We start from the raw sequence: 21,214 nt of genomic DNA on the forward strand, positions 1-21,214 counted from the left end.
GCTGATCCCTGGAGGGTTTGCATGGGCAGAGAAATCAGGGGAACTAACAGCAAGGACGACCTCTATAGAAAGAGATTCTGAATCTGAAGGGAGGTTTTTACCTCTCCGAGTATCAGGGCCGGCAAGGCAAATTTCAGAGAGAGGGGAAACTGTGTGCAGGCTTCTAGCTAGCACATATGAAAAAGCATCACTTTTGAGTGAAAACAGTGTGTCAGCAAACCTTCCTGGGAACACCACATGAACCCCAGGAGGGGCATACTGACCACTGTACGGTTTTAACCCTAAGCTTTGAGAAGGGGAGAACACAGACAGTACACGGGGGGTAATCATAACTATACTGGTCTCTGACGTGGGTATTTGGTAAGGAGTGTCTGGGAAACCAGAAATGACTGCAGATTCCACGACGTGGGGACTATGTGCTGAAGCAGGGATCATCGCTCTCTGGGTGACAGACTGGTTCAGTGAAGTACCCAGGAATGGGAAATCTGCGACCAAGCTTAGGGAAAAACTTGGTAACTGAATACATTTAACTGGAATCAGAACTTTAGCTGAAGTTTCAGGGGGCGCAGCAGCTGAGACTTGAGCTGAAGCAGGGGTTTTATAGCAAAAACTAACTAAGGATTCAGCAACCTTGGGGAAGTCATTTAATGCAACCTCTGCTGTAGGACTTGGGGACACATTCTCTGAGGCTAGAACGAAGGCATTAGCTTGGAGGCAGCAAGAATTTACAGGAGTTAATGCAGGCAGTACCAGAGAGTAGAACATAGAGAGTTTTTCCTCTGTAATAGGTGAGACAAGGGATTTTTCCTCTGGAGCTAGGGACGTGACCATGGCTGGCGGAGAACAGGGGGTTACCAAAGGGGACTCAGAGAGCTGCCCCACAGGGGTTAATACAGGAATGACCCTGGGAACAGAACTTAGAAATTCAAACTGAGTACGTGGAGGTAGGAGGGATTCGTTCTCTGACAGGGAAGGCATACAGAACTGCCTAGCAGGGGTTAAAGCAGGAAAAACTTCAAGGGCTGAAAAGGGAGATTCAGAGTTAGGAATAGAGGGACAGAGGGACTTGTTCTCGGATACTAGAGCCTTAGTGTTGGCTAGACAAATATACCTATATTCCAGGGGAACATCACAGGACTTATCAGCAGGGGTTAACGTAGACGTATCATTGGTGTCAGAGTACCCGGGTGTACAATCAGGGCTAGGGACCGTGGCAGCTTCTACGTTAGGGGGCAGTGATAGTGGGTCAGTTTGGTCATTTCCTGGAGAGGGAGATACGTCCCCAGGTTTAGCGACAGGACTGGCAGCACAGGTGGACTGCCAAGCGGCAGCGTAGCTGGCAAGGAGAGGGTCCTGTTCCTTTATGCAAATGTCCAAAGTCTGGGAAAGTACACGGAGTGTGTCTTGAGCATGAACCAACATGAAGAGAGGGTCCTGTTGTACTACGGGAATGTCCAATGATAAGGCCAAGGCAAAGAGTATATCTTGGGCGTTGGCAAGTTGGATAGGATTCACATTATCCCAGGTTAAAGGGGAACCAGGGGAGCAAACACAAGTGACAAGAGACCGTCAAGTCCTTGAGGCAGTAAGCCTTAATAATCAGATCGTTACGGCATTGTCTTTGCAACGGGGTTAAACCTTCATACATAATCTGTTCTTCAATCAGGGGTAGTATTTCACACAGATACTGGTTTTCAAACTGGGACTGGTCTACAGGCCGGGACAGGATTTCAGACAGAAACTTACCAACCCTCACCACAGGGCGGTCCGAGTTTGTGGGGTAAAGCATACTGTCACGGCTGTGCTCGCCACAAACCTGGGTCGGACCGCGTGGCTGAGGTGGGGTTGTAAAAGCACCAACCTTAGACCGCGCAAGCTGATCCGGATTGCGCAGTTTGTAGTCGTACGTAGCAGGATCAGGATAGGAGAAGACAGCATCGTCGGTGGACACGCCAGGGTCAGGACTGGAGACATCAGGGTAAACGTTGTTCAAGCAGGAGTTCGGCAACAGGTAGTCAGGAGAGCCCTGCTTCAGCTTAGGAGCGCGGGAGTGGCCTCTGCACGTGCGGCGACCATGGCCCATGGTACTGGTCTCAGGAGATGGTAGACAGACCAGAGTAGCACACCGCCTAGCTGCACTGGTAAACCAGTGCTTCAGCGCAAGAGTCCTGAGCGGGCTGGGAAATCCTCCGTTTCAGCGCAGGAACCAGGACACGGCCTCTGCAATAGGGAAAGAGCAGCAGGCCCCAGGAACGAGGAAGCTGAAGAAACACAGGGGAAACCTCCGCTTCAGCACAGGCGACAGGAACAGACCGCTGCGTGAATATAGCAGCCGGTCACAGGGAACAAGGAGCTGAAGTAACAAGGAAAGTACTCAGCTTCAGCACAGGAAACAGGAACTGACCGCTGCATGAGACTAGCAGCCGGTCACAGGAACCAGGGAGCTGAAGACAACAAGGAGAGTACTCCGCTTCAGCACAGGAACAGACCGCTGCGTGACACTAGCAGCCGGTCTCAGGAACCAAGGAGACAGACAAGACAAGGCTTATGGCAGAACACAGAGACATCCAGCAAGGACTATGCTCGGCAGGGAGCATTGTGGGAAAGCAGTACTTAAAGGTCAGAGAACCAATGGCAGAAGGGGCGTGTGGCAGTATTGCTTTGGTGAGTGAATCCAGGCTGCAGTAAATATCAGGGGAAGTGTTCCAGGACTGCACTTGTCTGCAAGGTAAGGCAAACAGTAAACCGAGGAGCGGATTCCTTACATGTGGCAATAGAAATAATATTGACAACAAAAGGTGGTCTAAGTTATATCACAGATGTAAAGAATGTATTTATTGACAGTAATCAGTTTTCCTATGTGCTAAATATGTGTAGAGACGTTCATGGACTGCCAGATGATAACGGAGGATTGAAGATATACGATTACGAATTTTGTAACGTGTTACCAATTGGTGATTAAGGAGTCGTAAATAGCCTTACAACTAGCCTTGGACAATACCCCTTATGAAGAGACCCACATTTAGTCTTGAAACGCGAAGGGTGCTTTGTGGTACAGCGAGGACCCTGTAGCCAGGAAAAGCCAGAAGTGACATCATCATGAGACGCTGAGCGGCGACAAGTCGGAGGAGTCGTGACCGTGAGGCTGATCAGAGACACCGGAATCCAGCTCCAGATCCAGGACCAAATCGCCAGAGAGATCCACATAATAAGGCGCATATCCAAAGGACCTTCCGTGAGTAGGATTCCATTTTTTACTCGGCGGAGGAAAGAGGATCATCATTCATCGTGTGCACTTTTTATGTTTTAAATTGCTACAACAATTTTTTTTGCATCCATATGGATTATTAAATTGTTCATTATACTCTCTGCTAAGTCATCCCTGATCATTAATATACACCATTCTATCGCTTCCTGTTTTTTTTGTCTCTTCTTTCTGAGGTTTAAAGATACCATCAGGATAGGAGTGGATCCAGAAGTGTCCACACAGGAACAGATCCAGTCTCACACTAATCCAGGCGCCATAGAGGTCAAACCAGAAATCAACCAGTCACACAGATCAGTACATGCAAGCTCAGAATTAGTTAGAATCCTCAGTTTAAATAGGGACACCCACCAGGTGAGTTAGGTTAGGAATTAACTAACCACACCCACTGATGGCTCAAGCAGGAGAAGAAAAAAAAAGTTACAGGCTTTCAATTACCACACACTTTGAAAATAAATTAACCCACTGCACACTCCCCAAATTCAGCCTCCCCTGCTATTATACACTAGTATACACAGCACTTCCCTTTCCTTCTGGGTCTAACTGCACACTTAATACAACCATCACTTCAAATCAACCAGTGACACAGATCAAAAGGTTTAGCCTACACACAAAAAAAAACCCTGAACAAATGGGAAGAACACATTCACAATGAAAAGTCCCGCTGCAATGTGTTTAACAGGTCTAATCTTCACATCCAAAAATATTATTTCAAATAATGTAAGTTATCAGCTCACAGGTAACAAAAAAGGGAAGCATGAGAGATTAACGTGTGCTGTAAATGTGAGATGCTTTTGAAGTGTTGCATGCGTGTGTGTTAGAAACTGCAGGACATGTCCGCTCGGTATGGACTCCCTATTTCGCAAGGTCAGGATCAGTCATTTCTGAAACGGATGTCATCACTCCACAGGACACTTTTCAACCGAGCTTGGCATTGCATTTTTATTGGGCAAAGAATAAATGTGGCATAAATAGAAGTGATGGAAGAGGTATGTAGGATATATAAACATACTTGAAGGTCTCAATTTTACAAGGTGACTTGTTACCATCACAACTCTACTTTGAGGTTCTAATGTATCACACACACACATAAAAAGCCTACAGCAAAATGCTTTTGAGAGGCCATTATAGTAATAGAGCAAATGACAACTGGGAAGAGCTTTTTGGCGAAAGGACATCATGTTTCCCTGTACCATAAAAGCACTCAGCTTGTGATTAGTTTTCTGAAGACAGCAGTTTTCAATCTCCCTGTAGTGTTTGCTGGAGTTGACTAAAAAAAATCTTTAAGAAAATTAGGCTGTTTAACAGATGTGAACATCCATTGACCTATTCCCAAATAATTTCACTAATGAAGAAGTACTTGTATTATTTTTAATGTAGTGCACACATTGTTTTTTTTTTTTTTTTGTTAGTGGCTGAATTTATCAGCTTTGTCACATGTTGCATGGGCAGTACAATAAAAAGCTACTTGAGTTAATTAAAGAGGCAATCCAAGCATCTTACATTTTTTGTTTTTATATATGCAGCCTTTGATTACCTTTTAGAAACGACCCAAGGTGAACTGGGTGAAAACGACCCAAGTAGCAGATCGATTAGTTCTCCCATGACCAATCAGCAAAATCCTGCTTCCCAGGGTTCACTAAATGGTTGCATTTCAGTTTCAAATCAATCCTTCAGTCAGTGTAAGTCAGCAGCTACAATGTATTCCTATATTACTGTAGCACTGTTTCACTCTGAACACAGAAGCTTCTACTGCTGTATGTACCTGTATGGCTTGCAGGAGCCTAAGCCTCCGCACTGAGAGCCTGGGGTATATATGTATATTCGCGATCTTGTGGTGCAACGCCTCCACCTGAGAGGGATCCCGACAGAGCGGGAGGGGCCCCTCACAGGACACAACCCAATAACGCACAATTGGTATGATAAAGCAAGAATGACCTTTACTGTACATATATAACTCTTATACTTTATAAGTTCCCAACAGCAAAACACTCCCCCTTGTGAGTGTGTACCCATTGCCCACCACCGTGTACCCCCACACCGTGTCCACAGTATAACCCTTGTCCTGTGGTCAGCGCTGCCACTATGTGTGAGTACTCAGTAGTTGGTGCACATGTGTAACAATACTTGACTAGTGCGGCGGCACCTGGGCGTTCAAAGATCTTCACAAAGGACCCGATGACCTCCTGGGCGACATCCAGTTTCACCAGCGTGATGATCTGTCAGAGCAGTTCACCCTGAGTATAGTCCCTCTCCCTCTGCGGAGTAGAACTGATCCCAAGCCTCTTGGTGGGAAGCGAAACGTCCGCTGTGTCCCTTACTGTACTGTGTATACATTAAGGGGCAGGGTCCCTAACCTAGGGGCTGTTCCTGAAGCACCACAACCTGAATATGGCTCAGGGCCTAACTGGGGCCTGGGGGCTGCTGGCCTAATGCAGTGGGTCACTGACCCCTGCACCCTCACCACCTTCCCTTAGTCTCTCCTGGCGCCGACTGGTTGGTCTGGGGGCTGCTGGCCTAATGCAGTGGGTCACTGACCCCTGCACCCTCACCACCTTCCCTTAGTCTCTCCTGGCGCCGACTGGTTGGTCTGCAGAGCGCGAAAAGTATCTTCTCTAGCCTGCCGAGATCCCTACCCTCCTATTGGCTCCCTGGCGTCATGTCGGGCGCTCTTGAGGCTCATGGGACTTGTAGTCCCTTCCAAGAGCCTTCCCTGGTTGGCTAGTGCTTTGCGCACTTGTCCTTACGCATGCACAAATTGTAATGGCCGCTGGAGCTCCAACTGTGCATGCACGAACTTGCGCAAGATGGTGGCGCCCTGCACGGGAGCCACCGGGAGTCTCCGGCGATGTGCTCGCCCTGCACAACCACTGGCTTTCCCCTAGAACTCCCGGCACCAGCCGATCACCGCCGCACACCTCCGGCAGCACCCGCAGCCGCCACAGAGGTAAGGGAGTCCTAAGAGCCCAAGGGGTCTGTGGCTACACACTCCCCCTGGTAAAATCCCCACACCCTCGCTGGGACAACATGACATACAACTATACATACGTAATTATATAATGAAAATGCATAACATATTTAAATACAATCTTACACAATTACAGATTGTATTTTGCTACGAGACCACTGCTGAGCCTCATAGTGGGGTGCCCCAATTTGATCATAGGTTACCCGGTTTGGAAGGTACCTAACTCTTTGGCTCCTTCGGAGCTGTTCTTCAGCAACTCCCTCGGGGGAGTAATAGGTACAGTCCTGAGGCTCAGCCTCTTCCCTTAAGGGGAGAATTATCTCTGAAAAGTCTCTGTTTGATACGCCCTTACGTATATGGGAATAGAACATGTTCCCATGCCAGTCAGGGGAGGCAATAGAGTAGAGCTTCTGGATAAGCGAGAGCTTTTCTGGATTTTTACGCTAAACACCAGAGTTCCCAACGGCCTTAACTCTGACTGGGACCTAACACCTTTCTTACATTAAATCAAACTTTAAGATGATAGGTTGTGTCCCATCCCCGTATTGAGTTTATAATTGAGTTGGATTGAGTTATACATACATATTATACTGAGGTTCTAAGGAAATTGTTTCCCCAATTCAATTGTCCACATCTACATCTAATATGTCAAGCAAATGTGTTAAATAGATTTTGAATATATTTCACTCTGTGCATATTATGTTTTACAGGTACTCACCATGTCCTAAGGTTAATTGACAATTTAATATTTGTATTATTGTTATTGATAAGATTATCATCTGAGGTAAAGATATAATTAGTACATCTTATATCATATATAGTTTTAATACTGACCAAGTCAATTGAAAACGCTTCCAAGTGCAATAATATTGTACTTTCTCATTAAGTAAACGGTTTGGAATCTAAGTATATAATAATATAGTGTGTAGTCAAATCGATCTATGACTTAGAATATATGTACTTTACAATCTGGATCCATTCGCTTTATAGGTACGTCTTCTGGAAAAGTTTTTAACATAAATGTATACATGTATGTCTCATCTAACTATTTTCTCTTATATTTTTGCATTAACTCTTATATTTTTGCATTAGCACTTGCTTTTTTAGTGTTTTTTTACCACTAGAAGACATGCCTGGTACTCGTGTCGATTTTTAATGTTAAAAATATTTGTTGAATAAAGTTTTGAAATTTTGAAAGTTTTTATTTTTTTTTTTGTATTCCATTTGTCGCGCGCTGACGTCATCATGCCGACGTCGCTCCTGAGAGTTTCAGGAAGTGTTTGGCAATGAATTTTGGCGCGCTTCTGGGGATTACAAAAACGCAGGGTGAGTACTGTAAGTCACCTTGACAAAGAGCTAGCGCTCGAAACGCGTTGGTGGGGGGTCTAGTACCCCACAATGTTGTTGTAATCTTTTTGTAGAATTCATTAAATCTTTTTGTATGGGAACTAGCTCTCTTTAGCAATCCTTATTTGTTGATCCTGTGTGGCTGCTGGTGCCTGCTTTTTCCCATCTGCATACTTTCTACCTCATAGACACCATCGCGCCATCGGTCAGCAAGTTTATGTTTTCCAGGGACTCCCAAGTTGCGGAGCAGCCCAGCGACCACAGGACAATTTCTCGATACTTGACCTTATGGTCATATCGCCTTTTGTTGTCGGCATTAAGTTTATCAGCAGCCCTCTCGGCCTGTTGGTAAGCCTGTTGCAGATTGTCCTTAAGTCTTTGCACATATTTGAAATGAGTAGCATTATGTATCCCATCCGTCGAGACCCGCAGGCGTACATCTACTGGCAGTATTCGCCCAAACATAAGGAAGTATGGGGAGAATCCAGTTGACTCGTGGCGGGTACAGTTGTACGCGTGTACTAAGGCCTCCACGTGTCGACTCCATTCAGTCTTCTGAGCACCCTTCAGGGTTCCGAGCATGTCCAATAAGGTCCGATTAAATCGTTCTGGCAGAGCGTCTCCTTCGGTATGGTATGGAGTCGTCCGGGATTTAGCAATGTTCAGCATCTTGAATAATTCCCAAATCAGAGTGCTCTCGAAATCCCGACTTTGATCGGAGTGAAGGCGATTTGGGATACCGTAGTGTACGAAGTACTTCTCCCATAGAATTTTGGCACAGTGATGGCTTTCTGGCCTTTAGTGGGGAAAGCTTGAGCATATCGTGTATAATGGTCCGTGATGACCAACATGTTGCTTATTCCTCTGGTGTCGGGCTCAATGCACAGAAAGTCCATACACACTAGATCCATTGGGCCAGAACTTTTCAGATGGCCCATGGGCGCGGGTCTGGTAGGCAGGGTCTTGCATTGTATACACCGGGAACATCGGCAGCAATGTTGCTCTACTTCTTCTCGCATCTTGGGCCAGAAGAAATGATCTCGGACCAACCCAAAGGTTTTCTCTACCCTGAGGTGTCCATGTTCATCATGTAGGGACTTCAACACCATATACTGTAAGTTCCGAGGTAGGACCAATTATCGTCTATCCGGATGGTTGTGACATTGCACCACCTGATAAAGTAAGCAATTGTCGATTTCGAATTTGACTGCCTCCCGCATCAGCAAAGCAACTATGTCTTTAGAGGCCCGTTTTAAGAGAGCCGGATTCTTTCTTTGAACAGCTTGCCGAATGATGCTGATTACCGGATCTCTCACTTGGTAGTCTACCAGGTCTTTCCATCGTATTACCTTGTCATGAGTTATATTCATCCCCTTGGGATCGCAGAAGGCGGCTGGGATAGCCTGCGACTGGCATCCTAAGAAGTCTGCAAACCGTAGTTCCGAAAAAGCACCGTGATCATCGACAATGGCAGCTGTGCTACACATTGCTTGTATCCCTGGTCCCGGAATCTATTCCCACTCATTATCATCTGGAGTAGCACTCAGTCCAGGTCGTCGGGATAGAGCGTCAGCTCCGATGTTCAAAGGACCCGGTTTATACTTCAGAGAGAAGGTGTAATTGGATAGTGCTGCCAGCCATCGGTGACCTGATACATCCATTTAGTGAAGGTCTGAATGTACGTGAGGGGATTGTTATCCGTCCTTACCTCGAACATAACACCATAGAGGTAATCGTGGAGTTTGTCCACAATTGCCCATTGAGAGCCAGGAACTCTAATTTGTGTACGGGGTATTTTTGTTCACTTGGGGTCAGACTGCGACTGACATAGGCCACTGGCCGAAGAACCTCCGGGTATTTATGATGTAGGACTGCGCCTAGCCCATTGAGGCTGGCATCCACATGCAGAACGTAAGGCTGCTCTGGATCAGCGTATGCAAGCACTGGTGCTTCCGTCAAGCTTTTCTTCAAATTCTGGAAGGCCCGTTCACACTCGAGCGTCCACCTGTCGCCGAACAATTGACGGGCTGAGGTGGCCTTTCGCCCCGTATCTTCGGGATATATCAAAAGATTGTTGAGAGGTTTAGCTCGACTAGAGTACCCCTCCACGAAGCGACGGTAATATCCACAAAAACCCAGGAATGATCGTAGCTCCGTGACATTCTCGGGATGAGGCCAGTTCACTACCACTTCTACTTTGGCCGGATCGGTGGTAATTCCTAGGGCAGACACGATGAGTCCCACATATGTCATCGAGGTGTGACAAAAACGACACTTGTCGGGTGACCACTTAATTCCTTCTTTACCAAGTCAGTCCAGCACCTTAAGCAGCCACTCTTCATGCTCTTCCAGGGTCTTCTCGAAGACAATAATGTCGTCCAGGTAGACCAGACACTCTCGAGGGTTCATGTCTCCAATAGTTTTCTCCATCAGGCGCTGGAAGGTAGCAGGGGCCCCACATATGCCTTGGGGCATGTGCGTAAATTTGTAGAAACCCAGGGGGCAGACGAAGGCTGTCTTTTCCTGGTCTTCTTCACTCATGGATACCTGGTAATAACCAGATCGTAGGTCGAGAACACTAAACCATAGGCTCCCGGTTAGAGTATTTAGAATCTCTTCAATGCGAGGAAGGTTGTATTGGTCGGGTACCGTACGATTGTTAAGGGTTCGGTACTCGACACACAGTCTTACGGATCCGTTCTTCTTCCTTACCACCACTATGGGTGAGGTGTAAGGACTCAGAGACTCCGTCACAATCCTCGCGGTCTCCATCTCTTGCAGGACGTTGCTTACATCATCCACGTCCCTAGGGGCAATGCGACGAGAGCGTTCACGGAATGGAGTAGCGTCCCTCAGTCTAATGGTGTGTTGGGCGCTGCGACTGCAACCCACATCCATCTCACTCATGGAAAACACAGCCCATCGTTCATTCAACTTGGCGGTCACTCGGTCTCTCCATCCTGCTGGCAGTGTCAAATCTCCAAAGTTGAAGTCCAGGTCGTCGGTTAACTGCTTGCCCATGGCAGCGGCGTTCACCCTTGGCATTGTGTCCACAGGGCTGACCAGTTATATGCGGCCCAAACCGTCCGGAAGGGAATGGGGAAATATTTTGAACATATACATAGGTTCGGAGAGGAATTTTAGTCGCCCATTCTCTTACTTCGGGTATTACTCTATACCCTCTCTGGACGTCTTCCTCAGGGGTACTTTCCAGAGAGAAAATATGGTCGGTCTCATCTCGATCATGATAGCTGCACCAGACGGCCATGCGTTGCACTCCCCCTGGTAAAATGGTCGTCAGTCCGGCTTGACGGTTGTAGAGGTCTCCATGACGTTCTAAAACATATATCTTGTTGCACTCTTCTCGTAGGACGGAATTGAGGAGTGGATTGGCCATGGGCAATTAATTGGTTTCTTGTAAATACGCCCTGATTACAACTCGCACTATATCGGTATTCGTTCCTAGGATGATCAAGTACTTAGACTGTTCTTGCGGCTCAGGACATACCATTGCTTCCACCTTCATGGGGTGTTTCTTTCCGGTTGAACCTGTACGATCCCATTAATGGGGTAATCTTCGTTGCTCAGCCCCCTCACCTTCATGTGCTCGGCTGACTGTAAGGGGCAGTGGTTGAGGTGCTGATCTTAGAACTTTTGGTATATGATGGTCACTTGTGATCCAGTGCCGGTGCGTAGACTCTCTCCAATACAACTCGCACGATGGCGGACGGGCCCACCCGACTGTAAGCATCCAATGGTGAGGCTTCATCACTGGGGCTGGATTTAGGAGGGGCCTCGGCGGCCCAGGAGGGGTTCCTGAAGTTTCAGACTCTCCCGCCTGTATGTGGCAGACCATTGACTGGGCTGAATTTCTTGTACTGGGAGGTTTTTCCTCTGGGTCTTCCCTCTCTGGTCAGTCACTGGAGAAGTGGTCCTTCTTACCACAGTCATAGCAGATGATGTTACTGCGTTTAGGACGAGCCTTGTACGTGGGAGATGCTCTTCCTGAGGCTTTTGGTCTGTATACCTTTGACGTGGTGGCGAATTCCTCCTTCTCAGTAGACCCCTTACTTTTTGGGTGGATGACCCTTTGGGTTTTGGGGGAGAGTGTAACAGGGCATGTGCTTCATGGACCTTCACCTGCCGCAACAATCCGGTGAATGTAGGAGGGCTCCCTTGCATGAGGCTTCTGCGGATCATGTTGGCTATGGGGCGAGTTGGGCTTGAGCTCCGCAGATACTGTTTACGAAGAGCTTCATCCATCCCAGAGGTGGGGATCAACTTGCGATTGAGTAGGATCCCTAAGACCAGCTGAAGGCGGTGGATGAATGCCGACAAATCTTCCCCCTCTTTCTGGTAGAGAGTGTATTCCCTCGTCCAGATTGCCCCTTCTTCTTCCACCAACCCGTATGCTTCCAGCAAAAATTCCACCAACATCTGCGGTGCCAAATCTGGGTATTGCTCCCTGTGGATGGCTACGATTGTAGAAGCTGGTGGCCTAAGGCATTCCATGATGCGCTGTCTTTTTACTGCGTCAGTGCATGACCATTCCTCCACTACTTTTAATGTATTCTCCTTCCAAGAGTCTATCCCTTCTTCCCCCTGGGGTGTCGGAAGCACTCCAGAGAAGGCTTTGAGTTTACGGTAATTTTGTGACTGGGATGCCATGGCTATGGCCTCCACGAATTGCGGGAGGTTCACCCCATTACAGAGCCTTCATTAGTTAAGTGACTGTCACTGATAGGCCGGAGGCTTGCCCCACAGTGAAATGGAGCTGGCGTAAGGGGCGGACTTTCGGCCCAACTGGTAGCTCCGGCGAGAGCGCTTGGGGTGAAGGAGACCTTGGGAGGGAGAAGGTCTAGCCTGTTAGGAGTGCTGGACACCGGGGCAGTAGGTTGCCAAGTACTGGTGGAGCATTATCTCAGGATTAAAGAAAAAATCTATATTTTGCCCTACATACATGAAAGGGCAATATATAGATACCTTTCAAAAACAAGTTGAAAGAGATCTGTCACTCCTTGCTAAGGGGATAAGAGATAAGGGAACTAGATCACATGGATTCCAGCGAGACAATTTGACCTTGGATCAGAGGGCAGCTATCCGATCTCTCTCAGATAATGATTCTATTCTCATTAGAAATGTAGATAAAGGGGGGGCTACCGTGATCCTCGACAGAGATTATGTGCTGAAGGCTCGGAAGCAACTTGAAGATCCAGAGGCCTATGAAGTCCTAGATGGAGATCCGACCCCTCAGTTCCGTAGGGAATTCATCGACTTGATGGATGAAGGTGAGATTTTACAAGTACTTACACCTTCCGAACGAGATTTCCTCATCACTCCAGATCCCATCACACCCATATTTCATCACCATCCCAAAATTCACAAAACACTCACTGCACCCCCGGGTAGACCCATTATTTCTAGTATTGGTTCCCTGGGTGAACATCTTTCTCAATATATAGATCACTTCTTGCAACCCTTAGTACACCATTTACCTTCACACCTTATTGACACCAAACACGTTTTATCACTTTTGGCACCTTTCACTTGGCACACATCCTACATCTGGGTCACCCTAGATATAGCTTCTCTCTACAATATTATTGATCACGGTCACGGCCTCACAGCAGTTGAATTCTTCTTCAACTTGCACTCTTCCCTTTCCCCTGCACACATAGCCTTCCTACTAGATAGCATTAGGTTCTCACTAACACATAATTATTTTCTTTTTGATCACCAGTATTATCTCCAAACACGTGGCACCGCTATGGGGACTTTGTTTTCCCCCTCCTACGCCAACCTTTTTATGGGTTGGTGGGAGATGTCCCACGTGTTTGGAGATTCTAACCCCTTTAGGCATCATATAGCGTTTTATAAGCGCTATATTGATGACCTTCTGATGATCTGGAGTGGTGAGGAAGATGATCTCATTAAATTCTTTGAGTATCTGGCAGACAATCAACTTAATCGCAGATTCACGCTTACTTATGATATGCAACATATACAATTTCTGGATCTTGATCTCTATATAGATATCGAGAATAAAATACAATCTGACATTTTTAGAAAAGAGAATGCCAGAAACTCATTGTTACATGCTAAAAGCTGTCATTCCCACCCTCTGATCAGGGGAATCCCAAGGGGACAGTTCCTGCGTTTACGCCGGAACTGTTCCTCGACGGAGGACTTTGTTCGTAGGGCGGATGAGATGGAGGGGAGATTTCTGTCAAGAGGATATACAGCCAAGGATCTTGATCAGGCCTTTGATCTAGCTCTCTCTACTGATAGAGAGTCTCTGATCAACATGGATAAGAGCCAATCCAGACAAAAATGTCCTGTGGAGAACACAGATGCACCCTACTTCATCACGGGATACAGTGAGCAAGCAGGGGCAATTAAATCCATTATTTGGAAACATTGGGGTACATTATCTCTTGATCCCCTGATCCATAATATGATACCCTTGCGTGGTATTCCGCAAAGCAGCTACGTTAGGGAATACATTATCACCCAGTATGTTAAGGCCAAAGAAGTCAACTGGTAACATGTTTTCTCTGTTTCCTAAATTATTAGGCTCATACAAGTATGGACGATGTAAAATTTGTCCTAACATGACTAAATCCACACATTTTTCCAACCGAGATGAGACACGCAGGTACAAAATTAAATCATTCATCACGTCAAACAGAATGTGTCGTGTATCTATTGATATGTTAATGCAGCAAACAGTATGTAGGCCTCACTAGTAGAATCCTTAAGATTCGAATTCTTGAGCATTTAAGCCTTATCTTATACTATATTAGTGAAAGCACTGTATGCCTGTCTGGATGTCCGGTGTCCCTAGGGGAAATCTCATTGGTCCCTTGGGCCGCCCGCCCCCGCACACCTCTCATTGGCCTGAGGCGGAGTGATGGGCCAAACACACACACACACACACTCAAGGTAGGGGGGCACCCCCTTGGGGGGCGCACGATTATGTAGGGGGGGCGCGAGCAGCTTGCAGGGAAACCAGGTGGCGGCCAGAGCTGTGCACGGGCGCTCCGTGCTGCTGCTTCTATGTCTGTGTCTTGCAGAGGGGGCGGGGCCAGAAGATCCGTGCTGCTGCTTCTATGTCTGTGTCTTGCAGAGGGGGCGGGGCCAGAAGATCCGTGCTGCTGCTTCTATGTCTGTGTCTTGCAGAGGGGGCGGGGCCAGAAGATCCGTGCTGCTGCTTCTATGTCTGTGTCTTGCAGAGGGGGCGGGGCCAGAAGATCCGTGCTGCTGCTTCTATGTCTGTGTCTTGCAGAGGGGGCGGGGCTTCTCTCTGCACACAGACAAGCCCTCCTTCTCTTCCTGTCTGCTTCCTGTTTTCAGCAGCATGGGGGGTTGGGGGATCGGAGCATGTCGCCCCCCCAGGTGAAATTGTGGACTGATTAAGTGTGTGTGTGTTGGTGGTGGTGGTAGTGGGGGGGGGAGTGATTGAGTGTGTGTGTGTGGGGGGTGGAGGGGATTGAGTGTGTGTGTGTGGGGGGTGGGGGGGATTGAGTGTGTGTGTGGGGGGGGTGGGGGGATTGAGTGTGTGTGTGTGGGGGGGGTGGGGGGGATTGAGTGTGTGTGTGTGGGGGGAATTGTGTGTGGGGGGGGATTGTGTGTGTGTGTGGGGGGGGATTGAGTGTGGGGATTGTGTGATTGTGTGTGGGGGGGGGATTGTGTGTGGGGGATTGTGTGTGTGGGGGGGGATTGTGTGTGTGTGGGGGGGGGATTGAGTCCCCCCCTCCCTGCCCTTTGCCCCCCCCTCCCTGCCCTTTGACCCCCCCTGCCCTTTGCCCCCTTCCCTGCCCTTTGACCCCTTCCCTGCCCTTTCCCCTCCCTGCCCTTTGCCCCCCCCTCCCTGCCCTTTGCCCCCCCCCTTCCACTCCATGCCCCCTGCCCTTCCACGCCCGGGCAACGCCGGGTATATCAGCTAGTACGGAATAAGGATATGCTGCATCCAGTATCAATCCACTTCAATACCTGTCCATTGGGTTTAGTGGGATCATTACAGTGTATAGCACTTGAACATATCCCATTACCCCCACGGGGAGGGGATCGTATCAAACTCTTGCACCAGTGAGAAGCACACTGGATCTTTACGCTTCAAACACTGCAGCCCAATGGACTGAATGTTGAATGGGACCTGCGTTGTTTCCTTTGACATCTGTACATTGTATGACTCTGCTTTATTGTTCAATATTATGTAATTAGATCATATGATTGATTATTTATTAATGATTTACAGTTTTTTTTTTTTTCAACTTTTTATTTTCTTCCTTTTTCAAGCATACAGCACTGTGAAGACATTTTTTGACCCTTATTAGCTGAAGCTGCCACATTTACTTACTCATACTAATATACATTGAACATAGACTCAGGGGGTTGTGGGGGGAGGGGAGTGGCACACTAGGGGAGACACATGTGGAAGGGGGGGTAACACAGAGGGGGAGCAGAGGTGGGGTAGAGGGGGTGGGTAGGGGGTTTGACCCTTATTCCACATCCTCTGGCATCGCGTAGGACCGTTCGGCTCGTACTGTGCAACCCTGTGTTGGGCGTTTCCATCCATGTCAACTCTATGTTTTGTATATGGGGCTCTTACCTACTGCACTAGCTTCTAGTAAAGATGGCGGGTTCCGGCGCAACTGCAGATGACTGACTCAGAGAGGCTGCTGGGATACTTCAACAGCTTTATTGTTCCAAAACACACAAGGGCTAACACCGCATTCTCCCTCGGGGGAGAATGCGGTGTTAGCCCTTGTGTGTTTTGGAACAATAAAGCTGTTGAAGTATCCCAGCAGCCTCTCTGAGTCAGTCATCTGCAGTTGCGCCGGAACCCGCCATCTTTACCCGATTTCCTTCTGACGGTGGCACGCAGGAGTAGCCGAGGAGAGCAGGCCCCAGACTGGAGATGCAGGTAAGGTAAGCAACCAACAACCCCCTGCACCAGTCAATTCAGTGGCCCAGCGGAGCTCCCTCATGCGCTACCCCACTGACTGACAGCAATACAGTTTGCCACAGTGCACACGGAAGCGCAGGACAGATCCCCACATTCCCTGCACTAGCTTCTAGTACGCGTTATAGGAGAACTCACCTTCCACTATTACAGCCAAATGGTGGCATTGCTCACCCCTACAATGTCAGTCTGTGCCAGCCAGGGGAACCAGACTTTTTGAAAATTTGAGCCAGTGTCATTGACCAAACTTGTCAATTTCTCCATCTGGCAGACGAACCAAATTCTGTTTCGAATCTTTTCTAACGATGGAGTTGTATTTTGCTTCCACAATGCTGCCGTCTCACACCTCACTGCTGTCGCAAAATGAGCGACCAATTTGTTTCCTGCTCTCGACAGGCCCTCTAGTGACCTATTTAGGAGAAATAGCCAAGGATCTAGAGGAATTTCGAGGCCCAAAATCCTCTCCAGCCAACTCTGAACCTGTTCCCATGTTGGGCGCAGTCGAGGGCAAGATCACAGCATGTGCAGCAGGTCTCCGGGCTCTCCACATTGTCTAGGGCACAAGGGGGAGTAACCCGTGACAAATTTCGATAACCTAACTGGAGTGAGATACCATCTCATCAACACCTTATATGAGTTCTCCTTCAACGTCATAAAGATCGAGGTTTTTGCTGTCGCCTCAAGTATGTCTGTCCAGTCCTTGTCCTCTAATGTCTCCCCCAAGTCCCTCTCCCATTGGGTCATGTAGTCAAGATGTGGCTTGGGTCCAACCCCAGGATCTATTACTTCTCTATACAGTCTAGATTTAAGTCCAGATGTGTTGAGCCCACATGCACAGAGCGATTCGAAATTCGTCACTTTAGGACATTTCTTGTATTTGGTGTAAAATGCCCGGATCTGGAGGTATCTAAAAAATTCTGTGTTGGGGATGCCTTTGTCGGCCTGAATTTGCGTGAATGTTTGATTAGTGCTTATGCCTTCCAGATCCTTCAGGCTCCCGTACCCACTCTGTTTCCAGAGTATAAAGTGTCCGTCGTCCAGCCCCGGAGCAAAATCAGGGTTGCCGAATAGTGGTGTCATCAGCAAGTTCCGCTTGGTTAAGGCACATTTAAATTTGGTGGCTTCCCAAACCGAGAGTGAGGTAGTCATTGAGGATAGCGGTCTCGAGATTTTCTTTAGTCTAAGTTTTGGATACCAAATCAGGTTCTGAATGTCCAATGGGGCACACAGCTCACTCTACAGCTCCACCCATCTATGCCGTTTTGAGACTGTGTGCCATTGGATAATTTGGTTCAATTGTGCCGCTCTACAATACGAGAACAAGCAAGGTACCGCCAGTCCGCCTGCTGTTTTGGGTTTTATCAGTGTTGTACCTGGGATCCTAGCTTTCTTGTTGTTCCAGATAAATTTAAAGATCTGGGCCTGTAAGTCCCTTATGTCCGCTCTATCTATGGGTATGGGGAGTGTCTGAAAAAGGTATAAGAGTCTAGGCAGAAGGTTCATTTTAACGCTATAAATTCTTTCAATCCAGGAGATACCGTATGTCGCCCATTCCTTCAGCTCCCTTCTCAAGGATTGTAAGAGTTTGGGGTAGTTTGCTTTATATAGTCATTTAACCTCCTTTGTGAGATTAACTCCCAGATATTTAATCATCTTGGGTTGCCAATTTAGATTGAAGTTAATCTCTATTAGTTTTTCGGTAGTTTTAGGGAGGTTCAGGTTCAGCGCCTCCGATTTTGTTTGATTGATCTTGAACCCTGAGACCGAATTGAATTTATCCAGGAGGTCAAAGAGGTTGGGTAGGGAGACCAGGGGCTTTGACAATGTCAGGATAACATCGTCCGCGTATAACGCGGTTTTGTACTCCTGAGATTGGATTTGGATTCCTGTGATGTCTTTATTACTTCGAATATGGTTTGCTAGTGGTTCCATGCATAGGGCGAACAACAGAGGCGAAAGTGGGCAGCCCTGTCTTGTACCACTTTTAATTTGCAGCGAGTCTGACGGGTACCCCTGATGGATTACCCGCGCTGTTGGATTAGTGTACAGCGCTTTGATTGCCCATGCTACCGTGTCCCCCATTCCAAATGCTGCAGGCGTAGCATCCAGGTAGGGCCAGTCAATTCTGTCAAAGGCTTTTTCTGCGTCTAAGCTTACAATTATTCCCGGGATCTGGTTGGCATTTATATAGTCTATAGTGTCAATTATCCTTCTAGTGTTATCGGCCGCTTGCCTACCTGCGATAAAGCCAACTTGATCTGGGTGAATCAGCCTAGGTAGAATTGAACTCAATCTATTGGCCAGTAATTTGGAGTAAATTTTAATATCTGAGTTAATCAAAGATATCGGCCGATAGCTTGGACAATTGGTGGGATCTTTGCCCTGCTTATGAATCACTGAGATGGACGCCTGCAACATCATGTCTGAGAAGGAGCCCCCTGTTAGAATATGGTTGAACATCCTCAGTAAGTGCGGGGACAGGATTCCTATATATTTTTTATAGTACAAGTTAGAAAATCCATCGGGGCCTGGAGCTTTTGCAGGTTTAAGGTTAGCAACTACTTCTTGTAGTTCCTCCGCTGTAAACTCCGATCCAAGGAACTCCCGCTCCAACCTTGTTAATTTTGGTAGTTCTGCTTTGGCTAAAAATTCGCCTAAAGCCTTACTTGTTTTAGCGTTGTGTCTTACCTTCTGGCCATCGTATAACCCCGCGTAGTAGGCTCTAAATTCCTCAGCTATGTGCTTGGGATTGGCTGTTAACTCTCCCGTTCTAGTCTTAATCGCATGGATTGTGTAGTTGTGTTGTTTATTGCAAATTTTCCTAGCTAGCATGGTATCTGGCCTGTTCGATTTTTCAAAAAATGTCCTCTTTGTCCAACTCAGTGCTTTCTCAGCCTGGGAAGTGAGCAGGAGGTTAAGTTCTATTCTTACGTCCTTCATCTCCTTCAATGGATCGGCTCTGCCGGATTGGGTATGCTGGATAGAGAGCTCATGGAGCCTCTCCCTTAGTAGCTTTGTTTTAGCTTCCCTTGCCTTTTTCTTACCCGCTGCTATATTAATCAGGACCCCTCGCATTGTGGCTTTGTGAGCCTCCCACAAGGTGACGTGGAACTCCACACTGCCGGTGTTAGTTTTAAAGAATTGTGAGATCTCATCTTTAATTTGTTGCGCGGTCTCTGGGATCTTGAGTAAAGACTCATTTAGTTTCCAATTTGCTCCCGGGCTAGCCAGTTTGATCTGGGAGCACCTCAGCTCAATTGGTGCGTGATCTGACCATGAAATATCATTGATTCCTGAGTAGGTGATCTGGGGGACCAATCTAGCTGACACCAAAAAATAATCGATCCTGCTGTAGCTGTCGTGTGGGTTTGAGTAGAATGTGTAACTCCGCTCCCAAGGGTGTTGTTCCCTCCAAATGTCCACCAATTGATTCTCTCTGATCCCCTGTCGGAGTGCTGTGACCCCCTCTGCTCTGTCTCTATGTTTCGTCTGTGTTCTGTCCATGTGCGGGTCTAGTCATTTATTAAGGTCCCCTGCTAGCACTATGCTGCCCTCTGAGACCCTATTTAGGAGTGCGAAGATCGAAAGAACTGTGGGTCATTCTCGCATGGGGCATAGACCGAAGCCAAGGTCAGACTACTATTTTGTATTGTCCCTATCAGAATAAGATATCTGCCTTCCACATCTCTTAATTTTATCTATTTTGAATGGGAAACTATTATGTAGAAGTATAGCTAGCCCTTTTTTTCTCTCTCTTGCTGATGCTAGATAAAACTGTTGGTACTGGGCGTCTAAAAACCTGGGGTTGTGTCTGGCTCTAAAGTGGGTTTCCTGCAGAAACAAAACATCTATCTTTTTTTTCTTGTATTCAGAAAAGGCAACTCTCCGCTTCTGCGAACTGTTAAAGCCTTTCACATTTTGAGATAACCAGTTTACAGACATTGTGGTGTGTGGATAGGTCTGCTTACCCCATTCTGTGCACTGGTACGAGTGACCTTGCCGGTCGGTGGCTGAGTTGCCGCTGGTCCGTGTAGCTCCAGTTGATCCAATGATCGGTCCATGTGGGGGGTCGGGACAGGAGGGGGGGGGGGGGGACACTCACAAATACATACCAGGGAGACGGCACAACATATAGTATAGACATCATCATAAACAGCATAAACAACAACTGTTTTGAGCTCTTGCTAGACCTTGCAGGTCTGAGCTCATGCGCCCGGGGACCCCGTGCCCTTGCATCCAACGCACAGTTCCTCCATGCAAGGCTCCAGTTCTGTAGGAGGTCCACATTTCCCGGGCCTTTCCCCACTGACCTTGAAGTTCCCTGATCAGTGTGGTCTAGGCCCATGCCTACTGCCAGGAGAGCTGGGCTGCCGCCCAACCCCCTGCGCTATGAATCATTATAGTGTTCAAAACGAAATACTCCTATAATGTATGCATTTGTGTAGTCCTTACACCCAGCTTTGGAAAACCCTATTTTGTAACTTTATGCCCTATTCCCAAACTTATAACCTTGTGTGGGTTAACTAACCTGCTGCGCTAACCATTTGTGATTCTAATGTTTGACTATCTATTCTCCTTTTTTATATTTTTGTTTCTTTTTTTTCCATTCTTCCCCCCCCTTTTTATCGTTAACCTTCCTTTGTTCCCCCTGATCCCTTACTCTTCCTCC

This window comes from Ascaphus truei, chromosome 1 (genome assembly GCF_040206685.1).
Source record: "Ascaphus truei isolate aAscTru1 chromosome 1, aAscTru1.hap1, whole genome shotgun sequence".
NCBI lineage: Eukaryota > Metazoa > Chordata > Amphibia > Anura > Ascaphidae > Ascaphus > Ascaphus truei.